Source organism: Ambystoma mexicanum, chromosome 5p (assembly GCF_040938575.1).
Source record: "Ambystoma mexicanum isolate Mex_15411 chromosome 5p, UKY_AmexF1_1, whole genome shotgun sequence".
NCBI lineage: Eukaryota > Metazoa > Chordata > Amphibia > Caudata > Ambystomatidae > Ambystoma > Ambystoma mexicanum.
This window is the reverse complement of record NC_090930.1, coordinates 1,359,287,478-1,359,306,440: the sequence shown is the minus strand read 5'-3', so window position 1 is coordinate 1,359,306,440 and position 18,963 is coordinate 1,359,287,478. Positions and strand designations below refer to the sequence as shown.

General features: G+C 42.7%; 1 protein-coding gene across 4 annotated transcripts in view; it reads left to right on the top strand.

Annotated features, from left to right (window-relative positions):
• The window catches only part of CTNND2 (catenin delta 2), a 3,553,726-nt gene that overhangs the window by 47,983 nt on the left and 3,486,780 nt on the right, over nt 1-18,963 (top strand). For 3 of the 4 annotated variants that reach the window (XM_069613768.1, XM_069613765.1, XM_069613766.1), the window contains exon 2: nt 8,412-8,528. The exons of the other annotated variant lie outside the window; for it this stretch is intronic. The gene's annotated coding sequence lies outside the window, so the exon portion shown is untranslated. The remainder of the gene's footprint in view (nt 1-8,411; nt 8,529-18,963) is intronic. 4 annotated transcript variants of the gene reach the window in all.

Here is an 18,963-nt window from a genome sequence, read left to right as displayed (position 1 = left end):
TCATCATACGGAAATAGTTTTAAAAATACATCTATTACATCCAAATCTAAAATACACCTCCCATTCTATATTGCACAGTACTTCTTAAATGATTACGATTTCCCCAACCTATCACGTTAAATATGTCCCACTCAAAATTTTATTCGATTCAGTGATCAATAAAAACACAAGATTGATCATGAACAAAACCCTTAAATATGTAAATGCACAAATTGTGAAGAGCAACATATTCTGCAGACAAATGTTTAAGGATTTCCAAAGTGGGTTCACAGTATCAAGATGTCCCATTTGGTAGGGTCTTCCCTGTTCCACCTAGACAGGTCTACCCTCATTTATAATATGTTTAACCAAAATCTTGAGAAAGCTTTTCTTATGTTTGGTGAGGCGCATTTTTTAAGGTATAAAGGGACTACCACAAGTCCTTTAATAGTTTCTTTTAAAATTGGAAAGATATGATATTTCTGAATTCCGCTGCACGTTTCACACCAGTTTGCTTCTCGGGATGGTTCATTTGAAAGCCCATGGATCAATCAAATATTTCTCCAAAGACAACCCTATCAGTGTGAGGATTTCCCAATATTTAGTAACTTCTGGCAGAGTTTTACAGTTGTTATCGGAATTCCTCAAAAAGCGAATATGCTGGTGGTTCAATTCAGTTTTTACATAAGAGTAGATGATTTTTCTACAATAACTTCATATTTGCAGAGAGGATTCAGAATTCAAATCTAATTACCATGAACTTGAATATTACATTGTTACAATTGCCTATTTGAATTGCCTTAAAGCAGAACTGAGGTTAAAGTGAGACTAGAACTGGTACTGGGAAGTTCTGACAGTAATCCTTGAGCCATATCGTTGAAGAGGTCTTTTAGATACATTGAAGAAGGGGCCCTATACATCACCCCACTGTCTCGTGGGATCCAGTGCTTAAATGAAGGTAGCTCTCTTGAGCTTTCTTTATTCTTAGGGTTTTAAACAATCACCAATGTGGGTATGTAATGATTTATTTTATGTACATTTTTGTTCAGCTCCCACTGGCTCTAGACAGAGGGTCTGGAGTGCCTTACCTGATGCAAATGTTGAAAAGATGGGAGGTGAAGAGGAAGCTACAAGATTTTCTAAGGATATGATGGAAAGATTAGGATAGACAAGGGGTGGCAGGGGAGGAAGGCAGGGTTATGTGTGGGGAACAAAGCATATTTTAAGGATCTTTCTGAAAGTGGTGATGGAGGGTGGATATGAAGAGGTAGGAGGTTCCCCACCCTGGATGCCCAATGGGCATATGCTTTTCTTGTGTGTATGTTAGTTTTCAGAGTGGAATGTGTCAAATATGCTGTCTGGCTTGTCTAGCTTTTGTGTATGTGATGGGTTTGAGTTTGTCATGAAGGTAAGGTGGGGTTTTGTGGTGAATGGATTTGAATATAATGCAGAGTCCTTTGAAGGCATTTCTCTGGGGTATAGGGAGACGTGATGTGGGAATGTTTGGGTGGGTGGAGATGAGCCAGGCTGATGTATTTTGTGTGGCTTGCCGGGGGGCATGTGTGCTGTTGGTGAGTCCAGTGAGGAGAGCATTAACATAGTGCAGCTTAGACCGAGCCACTGCTTGCACTTCAATTCGTAAGTAGTTGGGGAAACGATGTGTCTGATCTTACATTGACGGTGTAGTTGTTGACAACAGCTATGTGGTGTGTGAAGGAAAGGTGTGGGTTGATGGTGAAGCCAAGAGATGTGACAGGTGCAGAGAGGGATATGTGTGGGTTGTCCATGGTGAGTTTTTATGATCCAGGGCTGAGGTCAGGTTTGTGCCTAGGGGGGAGATGAGCAGGTATTCTGTTTTGGAAGGGTTGAGTTTGAGGACGTTGGTGGCTATCTAGTTGGTGATGGTGGACAAGCAGATTTTAGGGGTGTGGAGTTATAAAGGGACTGAGATTTGAAAGTATATTTCTGTTTTATCTGCTTATTGGCTGAAATTGATGTGTTTGCTAAGGGCCTGCACGAGGGATTTTACATATAGGTTGAAGAGGAGTGGTAACAGGGAGAGGTCTGATTGATAAGGGGGCATGAAGACAAAGCACGTTCTGTCAGTGAGGAAGGAGGTGAAGCAGTTGTGGACACTGCATGAGATTTTCATGCTGTGGGATATGATGTTGAGAAGAATGGTGTGGTCGACGGTGTAGTGCTCTGTGTCCTTTGTGATTTTTGTGGAGGCCATTGAGGATGTGAAGTGTAGTTGTCTCAGTACTGTGTCCAGTTCGAAAGCCACATTGGAAGAAGTTGAGGAGGTTGAGTGTGGTGATGTGTTGTTGCAGTTAGGTCATCTGTCAGTGGGAGGAATATTGGGGGATTTATGATCTGAGTCTGGATCTCTAGGAACCTGTATATATGTTCAATTCTAACACTTGCAGACACAATTCTAGCAATACAAATTATATTTAAGCACTTCATTATGAAGAACACCACCGACCGGTTTCTATGTCCTATATGATTCTAACATCTTCATTAAGGGAGAGAAGCTGGACAAAAACCAGACAAATCAATACAATTATGTCGATTGCCCATGAAAATGTATTTAAAATACCATCCGTTAGCGCTCTAAATCATTTAGGGACTATTAATTGAACACACAAATCAAATAAACAATCTCTTGACACCCACCTTTAGATATCTTACATTTTTTCTTAAAAGTCCCTTTTTGATCACCTAAATCAAACCAAACAGAATGAAACAGAGGGTGCCAGTGTGGTTTAGCAAGGTGTGAGGATTAGCTAAAATGGAACTCCTAATAGAGCTAAAGAAGGAGAACTGTGATAAGGTGGGTGTAATGGTTGATGCGCCTATGTAAAACAGAACAGGGGAAGAAAGACCAGAAAGTGAAGGTATAGGAGGTACTAAATGGGGCATCCTTAAAAAACAACCGCCACAGATACTGCGCCATAATAGGGGAGGCTAGATAAGGTCCATAAGAAATACCAGGCTTCCATTATAACATAATGGAGTCATTATGGGTACACCACACATTATACTGATCAACTTGGCCATTGGAAACACAAAATGAGATTATGAGAGAGGTAATGGCCATTCCAATGGAAAGAAATGATTTAAATGTAATTTCTTGTCCCATGGAAGTCAAAGTAGAACTCTTAAAAGTGGCAAATGGAAAAAGCCTGGGCCCTGACCATCACCCAGTGGATGTTCACAAAATAGATCTGGGGTTTTAGGTCCTATTATGAATATAACTGTTTAACATAATTGGCAGGCCCAGTGTTGTCCCTAATTCCTGGAAGCGGGCAATATTAGTCCCCATTTTTATTATCGGCCAATATCTTTATTGGCCACAGTAGCCATACTATTTGCAAGGCTAATTTACACCCTAGCAAGGCATCAATGGGGCAAGGAACTTCAATGTTTTTGGCATTTATGGCCCTATCATCAGCATTTGATTGTGTGGGCAGGGGAAAATGATGGTCACTATTATGTGATAAGGGGATGCCCACAGCAGTATAAATTATTTTAAGGAGAATATATTCCAAGCTGACTATTAAAGAGGCACGGTCCAATCAGTAGTCTATCAGCATCTTTCTCCCCGAAGAGAGGATTGCAACAAGGCTGTGATTTAAAAACACTCATTGTTTATTTATATATTAATGATTTGGAGTCAGATTTCACTAGTATACGAGATACGCCAAGGGCTGCTGGTCATGTGCTTCAATTATTATTTTATGGCGGTGACTCAATTCTATTGGCTCCTACTCCCAAGGCTCTTCAAATTCTAATTTAACAGGTTTTCCGAGTTCATGAATAATCATTGTGGGCTATCAGTGAACACTACTAAATCATAACTGATGATGATTGGTAGAAGGAAATGATAACTCATGCTATTTAGTGCAAGAATGAAAAGATTGAGTGAGAAGAAAACTATGACAACCTGGGCATTACCTTTCAAGATCATTAGTATGAGGGATTCAAATTTGAAAGGCATCTGCCGGTATGTAGCAAACAAATGATTCCATCTTTTGCTTTGCAAAGAAAATTGGGCAGTCCCCTGTGAACCATATGCTGCATGTTTACAAATCAAAAGCTCAGAAACCGCAGCATATGGGACTGACGTTTAGGGCTACTCCAGGCATGTCACATTGGAATTGTGCAAAAATTGTTCAAAAAGAATTTCCCAAAGAAAGTTCTGAGTAGGGCTTCTTTAATACTGAACCTTTTAGATGACTTAATCAAAAGTGATGTAGCAAATAAAATCTGTTGCCTAAGGGATGTTTAAAAAACAATTGACTACCTTGGGTTTCGGGATATGCTTTGAAAACCCACGACAGATGAGCACAAATTCAGAAAGTAAACTCAAATTCACATACCAGGAACTCTGCAATAGACAAAGGGAAGAACAGTAGTTAGTGAAGTTGAGGGTGTGATGCCATGCTACCTTGAAACGTACATGGGTTTTTGAGTCGTATTTACTCTGGACTGCACAAAGATGTGGGCTTTCCTTAATAATGAAACTCAGATTCAATATGTTCCCACAGGAAAAAAAAACATGTAAGTGGAGCGAATTAGACAATGGCTCATGCAGGTGCAAATGCGATGAAACTGTGATGGAAGATGTGGTACATTTGATTATTTTCTGCCCATTGTATAAGGCTGTTAGAGGGAGAACAATTCTTCCAATTTGAAGGGTCATGAACTTTACATGTTACCACCCTGTTCTTCTTTTCTTCATGACTTGCAAGGATCCATTTGTATGCCATGAATTAGAGCAATATTTAATTAACTAGCTGTTTCCGGCATAAGATACGCCATTGTAGCATATCTCAAAGGTCAATATCGGTCGGTAATTCATAGGGTCACTTTTGTCCTCCTTCTTAAATATCAGAATTACTACTGATCACTTCCAGGGAGGGGCGTAGGTCCCTGTGACTTATTAATGTTAATTGAAAAGTTTAAACCTATAGGAAACAGCCTTCTTTTAAATTTGAAAGGCATATTTGTATCAGATGGAATGAGAGGTAGGTGTGGTATGAGAACAGTATCTAAGTTTAATCCATCGATTACACAGGCCTCTATGATTTGTCTTTGTAGACACGTAATTGTCATCCTTGTTCCTTTGCAGAGTCCACGTGATGGCATAAGATTGTGTAGTAGAATAATTACAGCACCTACTTTCAGTTTTAGCTCACGAGGAGGCCTTCGTTCTACAGCGTTTTGCTCTTTAGAGACTGAAACTTTGAGCCGGTAATTAACTGTTCATTGACACTGGAACCGCTGTACCCTTTGTGAAGAGAAGTGGGGGTGGAAAGAAGTAACTTGAAATTATTCCAAATGTTTGCGATAGTGGAAGGTGAAGGTGGCTACATAGAATCATGCTCATTTCTCTTTGTTTGAATGCTAGCTGTTGCTGAAATAGGAGGGCACACAGAGGTGTACTTTTCTATTTGGACAGCAGAGGGCAACCTAACACTGATACATTGCATCAGCTGAGTGCGGAAACATACCTAAGAATTTTACAGATATATAGATGCCATGAGGATAAGGACATAATTTGTCAATCCTTCTGATCTGTAATGTACCATGTCCACCTTGACTACCTTACCTGATTTTATCCTGTTTTTAGCAGTAATGGGATGGTGTTTTTTATTTCAATTGTTTTAATAGTTTGTTTGACTGCTTACTCTCTGTTCACCCCTCCTCTCCCCTCCTCTCCCTTCCCCTCCCCTCCCTTCCCGTCCCCTCCCCCTATCCTCCCTTCACCTCCCCTCTTCCCCTTACTTTCTTCTATGCATTTACTCTATCAGAATTGTCCCTGGACCTAGTATGATAGCAACCTCGTCTGTCTCCTCCCCCTACCCTTAGCCCCCCCTCTCCAGCACTATTGGAAATGTCGTCAGGCCTAGTACGATAATTGCTTGTTTTGTTCCTCCCCTCCCTTTCTGTACCCCTCTCCCTCACCGTTTGTTTTCTCCGGCTCCACCAGAAATGTCATCAGGCCTAGTATGGTAGTCGCCTGTCTGTTTCCATTTCCTTCCCACTCTCCCCCTCCCTTCCTTATTTATGTTTTAGCTCTTGCACTATCTGAAATGTCGTCAGGCCGAGTATGATAGTTAATTTCACACCATTACTGTTCATGGCCTGTAAGAATGTCATTGTATTTTCCCTTGTTACCTCCCTTGCCTTGAAGCGCTTTCAAACACATTGTGTATAGGCGCTATATAAATAAACTATCATATCATATTAAACTATCATAATATTATCATGCTAAGATTTGCTTGAGGGTGTTATCATACTATATGATTATCTATTAATTTGATTTCTTTTTCAAGTCCGTGCTTAATCCTTTGGATGACTCAGAGCTTATTTTGCTTCTGGAGTACGGTAAATCAAATTTAGAAAAGGCCTTTACACATTTCATTTACAGTACTCCATATTTTACTTTATTTGTATGACGTTGAGGAGGGGCAGAACGTACGTTACGTTTCTGCAGCCTCTTTCCTCTCTGTCATGCAAATACTCCACCATTTGTGCTGGCATGGATTTTTATGCCAGCACAAATGCCGGGGGTCGCTGTGGAGTCCGCCAGCCTTTTGCAACGGGAAAAAGCAGGCAGACGCCATAGGAATTCATTTTAAACGCTGCCTGCCATGTCTACATGGTGAGCAGCTTTACTTCATTTGCATGTCGAAGAGCAAAAGGGCAGTGTATAAATGTGCATTCCACCTTTTTATACTCCCCTTTTGCACGCCGCTGTGCAAAAGAGGAATATTTGGTGCTGGGGACCTGTTTTCGCTGAAATGTAAACCTAACAGATCCCCATGTCAAATTACGGGCACTTGCAAAATGAGACCCTTTATGTTTGCACTTATTTATTGTTCTTTCGTGAGCTGTTTGTCACTACATAGTAAAGATTGATTTGATTTGATTTGATTTGAGCAGGCATGATTATTGTCCAGTTTTGAGTGCAGAGGGGACAGTACCAGGCAGGAGTTGATGATGGTGCGCGAGTGTAGAAGGAGGGTGGTGATGCAATTTGAAGCGGCTTGAGGTGGGCATGTGTCATCCAAGAAGAAGCATGCAGGTTTTGTTTTGGCAGAAAGGGTGATGAGGGTGTCTGTGTCAATGGGGCAGAAGATGCCCCATATGTTTGGAATTTCTGAGCATATGGAGAGAGAGAGATCTGCGGGGAGGGCCTGCCTGATTTTGTGTATTTTAGAGTTAAAGTAGTCTTTGATGGAGTTGCATATTGGAGTGGTTGAAGGTGTGGATGATGTTTGGAGAGGGATTTGATGTTTATGAATAGTTTCTGCATATGATTGGTGGATTGGAGTTCTTGGAGGAAGTGGGTGGCTTTGGCATTGTATATGTCTGTTTTGTATTTGTTGCAGCAGTGTCTGAGGGGTGTCCTAGTGGCAGGCCATGTGTTCTTCAGCCAGGCTATTTCAAGGCACCTGGTTTCCTGGATTATAGAGAAGAGGGAACTGTTGTACTATGGTAGTTGCCGGGTTTTCCTGCTTTGAGTGGGGCAAGTTTGTCATGTGCCTTTGTGATAGTGGTGTTGTAAAATAGTTGAGGGGAAAAGTGGGATGTGAGTGTGTGAGGAGAAGGGTGGTGGTATGAGTAGTGCTAAGGTGTTTCTGTCCTGTGTTCGGTTTGTCTGGATGGGGGCTAGTGCGATGTGTGGCAGGTGGGGGATGTTGGGTGGTATAGTGAGTGTGAAGGGGATCACAGAGTGTTCAGGCCATGACACCCAGATTCTATTTTCCATAGAGACATGGTTTTGCTTGAAATCAAAAGCTCCAGGGTCTGGTCAGCTACATGTGTGGGCTAGGTGACCAGTTGTGTGAGTTTATAGGTGGTGAGTGGAGTGAGGATATACATTGGTATGGGATCAGTGTCTGGATGAGTACTACCAGGGTTGAAATATCCAGGCGGATATTGATGCAGGGGGAGCTATGGTTGTTAGTTGTGAAGTCAGTCCAGTCACTGTGGAAGTTGGGATTGTGTGTTTGGGGTGGCAAATGAGGTAGCCAAGAGTGGGATGCGGGTGTGATGGAGGGGAGCAAGTGAGAGAGAGTAATTGAAAGGAAGTGTATGGGGGTATGTGAGGTTTTGAAGTATGAATGAATCTTTGTATATGATGGCAATGCCACAACCTTGTTTGTGTAGGCCGTCTCTACGGTGGAAAATATAGTGTGGTGAAAGGGATAACATGCAAAGTAGCTGAGTATGGCTGCATATTCACAAAACTCTGGTACCTATCTCAGGCTGAGCATCTATCATCAAAATGATTTTTATTTCAACATGTAACCACTGCAGTCTCCAAGCTCTCTACAAATGCCATTTTTACTGCCCCAATGACAGTACATCATGTAGAAAACACATGTTCCTAAATGTTATCACTTTCCTCACTATTACAGGAAGGCAATGGGTGAGAAGCAACACATCAGGGCTGGAAAACATAGTCCTGAGATGAGAGGACCAGCAACACATTAGGAGCCTTACTGGCTGAAGAGAAAGGTGCATTGTGGCTTCAGGTGAGCTTCAACTTTGACACTGCATGTGTTGTGGTTTTTGCTTAATCCCCATGGTAGTGATGCTGCATGATTTTAGTGAGGGAAAACTAGTGCCTCCCTGGGTTTGTTCAGCAGTAGCCTGCATTGGAAACACCCGCTACCTGGAAATTGATTCTTTTAGCCCTTATAATATTGTAAAATTGGGTATGGGACGGGCACCACTCTATTACTTAATAATTGTTGTTATATTAGTATCTTAATAATTCATATAATCAATATAATTCATCGGAGTGTACAGGGAATTAAATCCTATAGGCACAAGGATATAAAGTTCATAATAAAAAAATAAAGTCCTTTTTCAGAGACCCAATGTTTTTATCTCTTCATGAAAGGCAGTATGGACCGTCAGGAATCATAATAAGCCAATGCATTTCAAACCCAAGTCTGTCTTCAGGGCTAAACACCATAGGCTTGGGTCACCCCCCGCTTTTAAAAGGAAAATCTTGACCCATTCTTAGTGGAGAATTATCGCTCCATCACTAATGTGCCCTTTCTTTTAAACATTCTGGATAAAGTGACTTATATGCAATTTCAGAACTTTTTTGAGGGTAATGATATTCTCCTGCCACACCAGTCCGGTTTCAGAAAGGGGCATGGCACTGAAACCGCCATGTTAGACCTCAAGGCCAACCTGTTGCAGAGCATTGATCATGTTCAACCTGGTATCCTCATGTTGATGGACCTATCCTCTGCCTTTGACTTGGTCGACCACGTGTTACTAGAGGATAGACTCCGGACAGTAGTGGGCTGCTCCCCCATGGCAACCCGATGGATCTCCTCTTTCGTGGGCCAAAGGAATGCCAGAGTGAGTGTCAGTGAGGTCTCCTCTCAACCTACCCCAATTACATGCAGTGTGTCGCAGGGGTCCTGTATCTCCCCTGCGTTGTTTAACGTCTATATCATTCCATTTTTAAAACTCCTTGACAGCCTGGGTGTCCAGTATGCGAGTTACACAGACAACACCCAGGTTGTCGTAAAACTCTCTGGCTCTTATTCTGTGAACTCGGTCAACCACAATACCATCTTTGCTTCAATACACACCTGGATGGCTGGAAACTCTCATACACTTAAGGACTTGAAGGCAGAGCTTCTGATTGTCACCTCCAGTTCTAAACTGATGTCTCTCTTCCCTGAGCACAAGAGCTTCCTTATTCTTGGCTCTATGATCCCTGCGCCCAAGAAGGTTAAGACTTTTGGTGTAATCCTGGACGCCAAGCTTACCATGAATCACCATGTGGCCCAGATCAAATTGTCCTGAGGCTTGATCATAAACTTCTGTGTAACATCCGTCCACTCTTGACCAAGGAGAATGTAGCGACACTGACCACAGTCCTCATTAATTCTTGTTTAGACTACTGCAACAACCTCCTTAGTGGCTGTTCGCAGTCTAATATTTCTAATTTGCAGGTCACGCAGAATGTAGCCGTCCTGGCGGTTTTTAGTCTGTCACGACAAACTCACATTACTGCTTCCACAAGGGACCTACATTGGCTGCCAGTCAAGCTCAGACTCAGACATAAAGTTCTCAACTTGACTCCCAAGTGTCTCCTGAACCTGGCACCTTAGTATCTGGCGGTACATCTTCAGCCATATGCTCCTGCCCGTACACTTAGGTCTCAGAACGTACTTAAACTTGTTCAACCCAGATTCAAACTGGCGAAGGCTGGAGGGCGCAGTTTCAATGTTCAAAGCCCCTCTGCCTGGAATCTGCTGCCTGTTTACCTTAGAGTTACCCCGACGCCGGCTGAGTTCAAGAGAAATTTGAAAACTTTTCTCTTTGACCTGCCGCCAGACTAATAGTGTTACTTACTTTCTCTCTGCCATCTTTGGTGTTCTGACTGACTGCCTTCTTTTTACTATCTGTTGTTTTTATGTCTTATTCGTTCGTCCATTGTATGCACGCACCCTGAGGTCCACGGGCATGTGGTGCGATATACAAGAATGTTTTATAAATAAATAAATATGACATGTTCAAATAGCACCCAAACCTTACAACCACATAGATAGGATACAAAGCACATAAAGCATGTGTAAACAGATACAAATATAAATACCGAAGGACTGTGAACAGCACACCAACACAAATAAATAAAATGACAAAAGCGAAAAAGTCAGGAAACCAACATTACAAATATAATTAGTGAGTTTCTACATTCCTTAATCATCATGTAGATAAGGAAAAGGCCCTTTTACCTGCCTGCTTTAAAAGTAGTGCACATCTGTAAAAATAATACAAAACCAAATAGGTATGCATAATTCCATTGTTATACATAAATTATATAATGCCAAAGTCATACTTGAAATATATCATACAAGGCAGTACTGCCATGTTTTACCTGGGTCAGTCAAATCATGTTAGCCAGATGAGAAGGCATCTTATATCTCTGGGTTCTACATAGATCTGTTTGACAATACATAAATATAGAGTCAAGATCCCATTATTCATAAAGACTTCCTGTGGGATATCATAACGCCATGATATGGCTTACCTTGAGTCTCTAGATTTATAACCAGCGTGTAGAGCCTTCAGAGTATCGCAACCGTGTGGCTAACACAGTCACATCCCTACCTGTTCAGGTGTAGAGACAAGAGTTGCGATGTCAGGCCTGGTATCACATCATGATGTCACGACTGTCCCACCTCCTGTGCGGCCTGTGTAAACAGACCACACAGGAAACAACCAAACAGGCAAGTGCAAAGCAGTGATATGAAATGACATAGGTGGCTCATATTGTTATTCTCCAAAGTGCATCACATAGGATGAATATGTCCTCAGAGAGGAGGTGCTCAATGTGAGTACCATTAACAGTGGGAACCATGTATTTCAAAATGACACAAGCACTATGATACACAAGCAAGGGTGATATTTACATAGGTTAGCAAGCAAACATAACAGCAAATTGAATTACATGATACAAAGAGTCAGCACAAGTGAATCATTCAGCGGATTTCCTCTTTCCATAAACACATGGTCCACAATATGGTAATGCTTTAAGGCAGTGAACTGGCCCAGAGTCTGGATTTAAAACCATACAGTGTTTAAACCATGAAACTCACTTAATGCACCTAGCGACCGAAGGGAGTGGGATCAGCACAAGACAATTAAATCAAATAGTGTATTTCCTCTGTCCATAACCCAATGTCTCACAATATAACAATACTCTAGTGCGGGGTGGACCAGTGCGGGAGGATCACCTGAGTGAGGGGTGTTCGGGGAGTGGGCTTGAGGCAGCCGATTGTGAGATGCGGTATTCTCCATCCTATTTTATAGGATTTTCCAAAGTTCCAACCCCCCCCCACCCTTTGTTCACAAACACTGGGCTGAGGAAGAGGATGACTGAGAGCAACCAGACTAAATCTCTCGCATCGTACTGGATATGTCCTGTTAAACGGGTCAGGCAAAGTCAGGTACTTTACACTAAGTGCATACACCTGATACCAGTTAGCTCTCTTCACACGAATAAAAGGCAACACTGAAAGACACACTTTGGCCAAGGCGGAACACAAGCATGAAAAGAACTTCCAGGACGGGGGCACACCTACTGGAGCAGAGCAACAAATCCCCAAGGGTTCCCTACTGGAGGTTGTTGCCTCCGACAGACCGCGAAGGACACGTGGAGAAGGACAGATCCCATAAGTGAAGATTGCATTGTGTTCGAAGGATGCCAGCAGCCCTCCCGGATGAACGGCAGAGTTGGGAAGGTGAGGCCAAACCTGTGGTAGTAACATTGACTCATGAATTGAAAATAGCAAAACAAGAAAGAAGTGCACACAGCCGGTGAGTTGGCAAGCGACCTGAGAAACCGGTGTGTTAAAGTAAATGAAGTAGCAATATTATATCACAAGTGAAGGCTGCATGCGTGTGAATGAGACGCAAAGAAAGGCGGACCCGTGAATGAACTTTGAAGTAAAAAGCAGCTGTGAGATTAGCAATACTAAGTAACGGAGTGCTGCGGCAAAAGGAAGTATCCCATTCGAAAGTCTGTGTGAAAGGTACATCGTTTTGAAGTTATAAAACAAACAGACAGCGAAAGCAAATTGAGTGAAAGTAACAGTGAACTTTGAGTTGAAGTGGTCCTACGGTGGCCTGGTAAAAGCGCCATGCACATTCGAAAGTACAGTAAGCTTGGGGAAGGGAGCCTCCCTTGCAAGTTTGTGTTGAACTGTGACATGAGAGGTCTGAGCCTGGCAGAGCGGGACCTTTGTGAACTGTGTGCTGTAAGTTCTGAGCCCCGCAGAGGGGACCTTTGTGAATTGTGTGCTGTAAGGTCTGATTGAGCCCGGCAGAGGGGGGCCTTTGTGAACTTTATGTTGGAAATACAATTTTGGAAAGTCAAGAAAAAACGTTTACGAGGAAGGCTAGGCGGGCCTCAATTCACGGTTTGGAACTGCCTTGGAACTGTCTAGAGGGTTAGAAACCGAGCCAGAGTCTGTCATCCTGCCTACAGGGACAGCCTTACTCTGTGAGGTAACATGAGGAGGAGAGCTAGTTCAACTACCTTTATTCTTTTGAACACTGATTTTTCCTTTTACATACATTTCTCCTTTTACACTTTTTGTATACGAGATAGGGCAGACATTAGGTTTTGTTAGCATTGGCCATTTTGATTTGACTGACGCTACTAGGACTGTTTTGTTTATCGTTTCATGGTTGAGACCACTCCCATCTTAGCTATAGGGAAAATTAGGAGGTTCACCGGCCCCAACGTTTTCTATAAAGGTTTTACAAATTGTATCCAGTGTGCCACTGTCATACTTGTGATACCATGCCTTCCCTACACTCCACATACATGAATAACACAAAGAGAGACTCCAGGGCACGATATTGAAGGGGTCATCCCTGGTTAAGTATGAAAGAAACAAGACAGGCCCATTCAACAAAACATTGCTAAGTGTTTGCCAATACCTTAATATAATTTTAAAGCTTACTGCCAAATCGGAATGCTTTTACCAGTTAGTACCAACAGTTCATCGATGCAACTGCTGCCTAGACAGATCATATCAAGCCAGAATAACTCTTTTTTTAAATACATTATTTAACTGACTACTCAAAAGTGACTTGTGCACCCCAATAACTTACCACAACATTAAGTCATACCGCTAAGAAAACACATACAGCTAACCTTCCTCAAAGCATTAGGTTGCAACACAAAACACGTAAATATTACAAGATCACAGTTCTATTCTCTTGTTATAGTGGCTACTAAAACGTAGCTTGTGCCAAAACCTAATAAATTGTCACACAGCTACTATAGTGTAGCTGAACATTTCCCAACATGTTTTGTTCCTTCCGATATTGGTATTCAATAAACAGAACTTCTTCAGGGGATATTTTGCAATGGAATTACGTTAGCAACACAAGATTTGGGTCAATTGCCTGGCTTTTCCTGGCCCTTAGGTTAGGACATGTCAGGTAAACGGCTCTGGTGTTAGTCCGTTGTCTTTCGTGTTGTGCGAAAGTGTTTGTGTCAGAAAAGTGGGGGGCAGTGTTTTGGAATATCCTACCTGGTAGGATAGGGAAGAGGTATTATAGGGAATTACAACCCTCTTATCAGGAGGGTTGATATTCTTAGAAGGGGGAGATTGATAGGAGTGACAGGCATTGTTATTGTGAAAGGAACCGGGGGGATGGTGGGAACTGTAGTGTTTAGTGCAAGTAGAGTTGGTGTTCGGAACAGAATAACCAGAGGGACGTAGAGAAGAATTATTGTGAGTATTCGGATAGGGAACAGGAAAGCAGGAATTCTGAGAGAGATGGTTTTAGAATGCAACCAGGGATTCAATCCTAGGTGATTTGTTATATATGGAGTGGTTGGCAGATTTAGGTAGGAGAGATTTAATGGGAGGAATGGGGGTAGATGTGGTACAGCTCACAACGATCTCAGGGATCTCACCCTCCTCTCCTTCTTTCTCGGTATAATACCATGTCTCACCTGGGCTATTCTCCCAAGCCTAAACCAGGTTCTCTTATCCAGGTGATCCTCCCTCTTTTGTCGTCCCACAGGGTTGGGATCTGAAAGCGCCAGCCAGTCCATGGCCACCTTAATAAGAAATTCTCAAGATCATTTTGGGATAATACCCTCAGGTTTCTCACAATATCAACTACCAAAATAATACACAATCCCCTGAATGTAGGGCCTTTAAGAAAGCAGATAATTTCCGCATAACAAAATCTCTTATTTTTAAAAGGAGCAGACTCTTATATTCCAGATGGGCTGCACGAAGTTTAGGCTTATCAATCACCACACATTATTTAGTACATTCTACCATTTTGCCTTTTGCTGTGTGGCAAGCCCTATCGTACCAGCCTGGTCTCGTTATAGCTGCTCTTTTTATGTATTAAATGGGACCGAAATGAAAGGGATAAGATTCATGGTGAGGGACTCGTATTTAAGTATAGATGCACAAACTTTGGGCTTCGAGTTATGTCTCATTAAATTGGACCACTTCACTGATATCCGTGCATGGCCACACATTTCCAGGGATTGTAAATTTGGTGGGACTGAATGATTGCCCTAGCGGGTAATATTCCCACCTATCTACCACCACCTCAAAATCAACCACTCTGGCCCAGAAATTAAAATGTAGTCAGTAATGGAACTCCCTTTGTGTTGCTTAAAAGCCATCTTTGCTGGTTCATCACTGGAAAATCGGCTGTTGCAAGCCCTTAGATTTAGTTTAGAGATCACACATGCCGATTCCAGTGCCTGATGATGTTGTCTCGTCGGATCATGCAGCTATCAAAGCTTGGATATCCCACGCGTGGTCCTGATCATCCCATAGCTCCAATAGTTCCTTGAGAAGTTCGATCTGGAAGTTAAAATTCCCAGTTACCACTGGATAAATATTAGTAGCCGATGGAAAAAAAAACTTGAGGACATATGTTCCTTCAGGGAGGCTAGTGTAGCAGTACTCTTCGTGGCTGAAGGTCTATTGTAGATGTTTTATAATCGCATCATTTCTTTGTCACCAAACCAGATCAGTAACGCTTGCAAATCTGGGGACCCAGATGGAAGTTGCTCAATCCTCCAATTCACTGAGGTATCAAACCATACCGATAGGACACCTCTAGGTTGTCCATTTAGTCCCTTAATTGCTGGAATTACAAAGGTCTGATAGCCCCGGAATAGTCGGGGATTAACTGCCCATGTATCCTGCAGCATTACAATTTTGAATTTGTGCATGTAATCACACCAGTCAGTAATATCTAATACTCATTTAACTCCTACTATATTCCAGGACAGTAACTTCATAATGCCTATCGCACTCACCTTGCAGTTACCCACCCCAACCAGTCAGTCAACTCCTTATAAATCTACAGGTTTTTGGCCCTTCTGCTGTTAACAACCCCCCCTGCTGTTGGTACACCTGATGATTCCTGGGAATGTGGGGTCTGCTTCCTATTGTCGCCCCAACAACCATGGGCGCCCACTGACCCGAAAAAGGTTTCAGTTGACCTAAGTTGTATCCCAACTAATTTGGTGGAGAGGGATCCGCGATCAATACTAAACATACCCTGAACCAACAAGCATGAAGAGAGGAAAACCTTTATATAATCCATATTAGCTCCAGGAGAGCAACCTCTAATACAATACAAAATGTTGTCACTTATAACAGATAGACACCCTTAATGTGACGAATCCAATGGGTACATTCATTATCGAGACTTGGAAACCTCAAAAGAATGAAAAGGTAATTTGGATACATTAATCATAACCACATAAGGTCTATAATCACCCACCACAAAATTAGGTAAAACTGTACTATTACTGTAGTTCGGGGCTGTCCAGCCTCTCAAAGGCAAAGTGTTAGGGGCCGTTAATGGGGGAGCCTCACTGCCGAGACGGTATGCCCTCCGGTTATGGTTTCCCCCCAGTGGGCAAGCTGTAAGTAAATTTGTGCCATAATAAGAATTTGCAGTGCCTGCTCTCCCTGGAATTTGCTAACTCCCTGGTTAAGGAGAAGGTGAAGGAGGCATGTCTCTTACTGGTGACTTTTTCACTTCAATATTGGGATCGCTCTTGTTTTGTAGGAGTGTAAGGGCTGAGCAGGCAGTTTAGCCACTACTTACCAGTTGACTCCTGTGGAGCAGAAGGCATTTAAATCAATCGATAAAACACTTTATTGTGGCAGTTTGGCCTTAAAAGCCATTTAACACAATTAATAGTCATAATTTATTTATTTTATTTATTGGATATTTATAAGAAGCTTACACAACAAGACAGTGTTTCAAAGCACCACAGAGCAAAAGGGAAAGGAAGAAGGGATCAAATAAGCAAAGAAAATGACAATAAATTAATTGAAATGAACATCGGTCCTACTAGGCCTTGTGGCATTCGGAACATGCAAGTGCAGTGAAAATAAAAAAGAGCGGTGGGGTGGGGGTAAGTGCTATTAGGGTCGCCCAGGGGAGGAAGCACCAGAGGTGCCTGTTGGGGAGGCAACAGGTAAGTGCAAGGGTGGAGACGTCCCAAGCGAGGAGGGAGGTCTCCGCCCAACAGGTAAGTGCAGTGCAGGGGCAAACCACCGTATAGACGGTGGTTTCCAGAAGGCAGTGCAGGGGGGGTGTGCTGGTGGCAATTGGGGAGAAGGCCAGAACCCTATTGGGTTCTTTGGGGACCAGTCCACCAATCTCAGCGACAGATGGAATGGTTAGCATGGGAGGGGGAGAGGGAAGGAGGAGGAGAAGAGAAAGGTCTTGAGTTGTTTGCAGAACTTGAGGTGGTCTGGTTCAAGACTGAGGGAGTGAGGGAGACTGTACTATAGGAGGGAGCCATCTGAAGAGAGAGATCTACCCCCAGCTCTCTGCTTGGACAAATGTTTGATCAGCAGAGAGTTGGAGCAGGAAGATCGAAGGAGTGTATTTAGTAAGTTAGAGCTGCAGGTAGCGTGGTCACAGGCACCAGACAGCCTTTTGGATGATGCAAAGGGTCTTGAATTTGATCCTTGCAGCAACTAGGAGCCAGTGGAGAGATTTTAGAGCTGGAGAGATGCGGTCCCAGGGCTTGAGGCCAAGAATAAGTCTTGCAGCCCTATTCTGGATTAGTTGAAGAGGACGGAGTGAAGAAAGAGGTAAGTTGAGGAAGAGGCTGTTACAGGAATCTAGCCTGGACAGGACCAGAGCCCTAGAGATATTGAGCTTCTGGGGGAAGGCGTGAAAAGGGATAATGCCTCTAAGGAGGTGAAGTTGAAAGTGGGCCTTCTTGGCAGGGTCCAAGATGTGATGAGTAAAGGAGAGAGAGGAGTTGAAGATGTCCCAAAGGTTTCTAGCTTCAGTGAAAGAAGAGGAAGGTGAGCCCATAGAGGGCGGCCAGAGTGCCGGAGGGAAACTGGGAACAGGTGTCCTGATAGGAAGAATCTCGGTCTTACTGGCATTAAAACAGAGATAAATGGGCGTACCAAGACTGAATAGTAGACAGGCTGTCAGGGATGATAGAGGAGGAAGAAGAGGAGGAAGAGGGTTGCTTGAAGAAGAGTTGTGTGTCATCTGCATAACACTGAAAATGAGGAGAGAAGGCATAGATCAGGTAGGCAAGAGGTGCAAGGTAGATGTTGAAAAGCCAAGGTCAGAGGCTAGATCCCTGGGGAACACCACATGTAGAGAGATTGGTGGAGGAGGAGAAGGAGCCCAGGAGCACCTGGGAAGGGCAGTCGGTGAGGAAGGAGGTCAAGCAATCCAGTGTCCGCTCTGAGATACCAAGAGTATCTTGGAGCCGTTTTATGAGGATAGAATAGTTGATCGTGTCAAAGGCAGAAGAGAGGTCAAGGAGAATGAGAACAGCAGGACAGTTAGAGTCAATAATAATGAACATTGATGAATAAACTAATAAATAAAGATTAAACAGAATAGTAATGGAAAAGAGCCATTCACAATGAAATAATGAGACCCACAGCTCTCGTAAATATCTGAAATGCAAGACCCCTTAATACAATATGAACCTCCATCCAATCGCCTTCAAAATTAATACAGTACATAATAAAATACTTTTCAGTGCAACTAGACCAGCGATCAATACATGTCGGCAGACTCATGGATTAATTTCATGCTATTATCTATCATTTTCTTTCTACTTATCTAAGCATGTAAATGGAAAAAAGCCACAGCAAGGACAAAAGTTGCATGTTTTGTGCTTTTACATGCCCTGTTATCTGCCCAGTATGTCGAATATTCAATTCACTAAATTGTGGTTTCAAGAAAACCTTCTCAAAGTGGAATACATAGGACAGATGAGTAAGAAATGGATCTCTGTTTCCTTTTGGTCTATGTAATGGGGCAGTAATCACTGTCACTCGTGCCCCAACAAACAGCGTGAGTGCTTAGGGGTGGGTTGGCACATCTAAATTTGACATATAAAGTGCCGGCCAAAATAGGTTTTTATCAAACCCAAGTACGCTC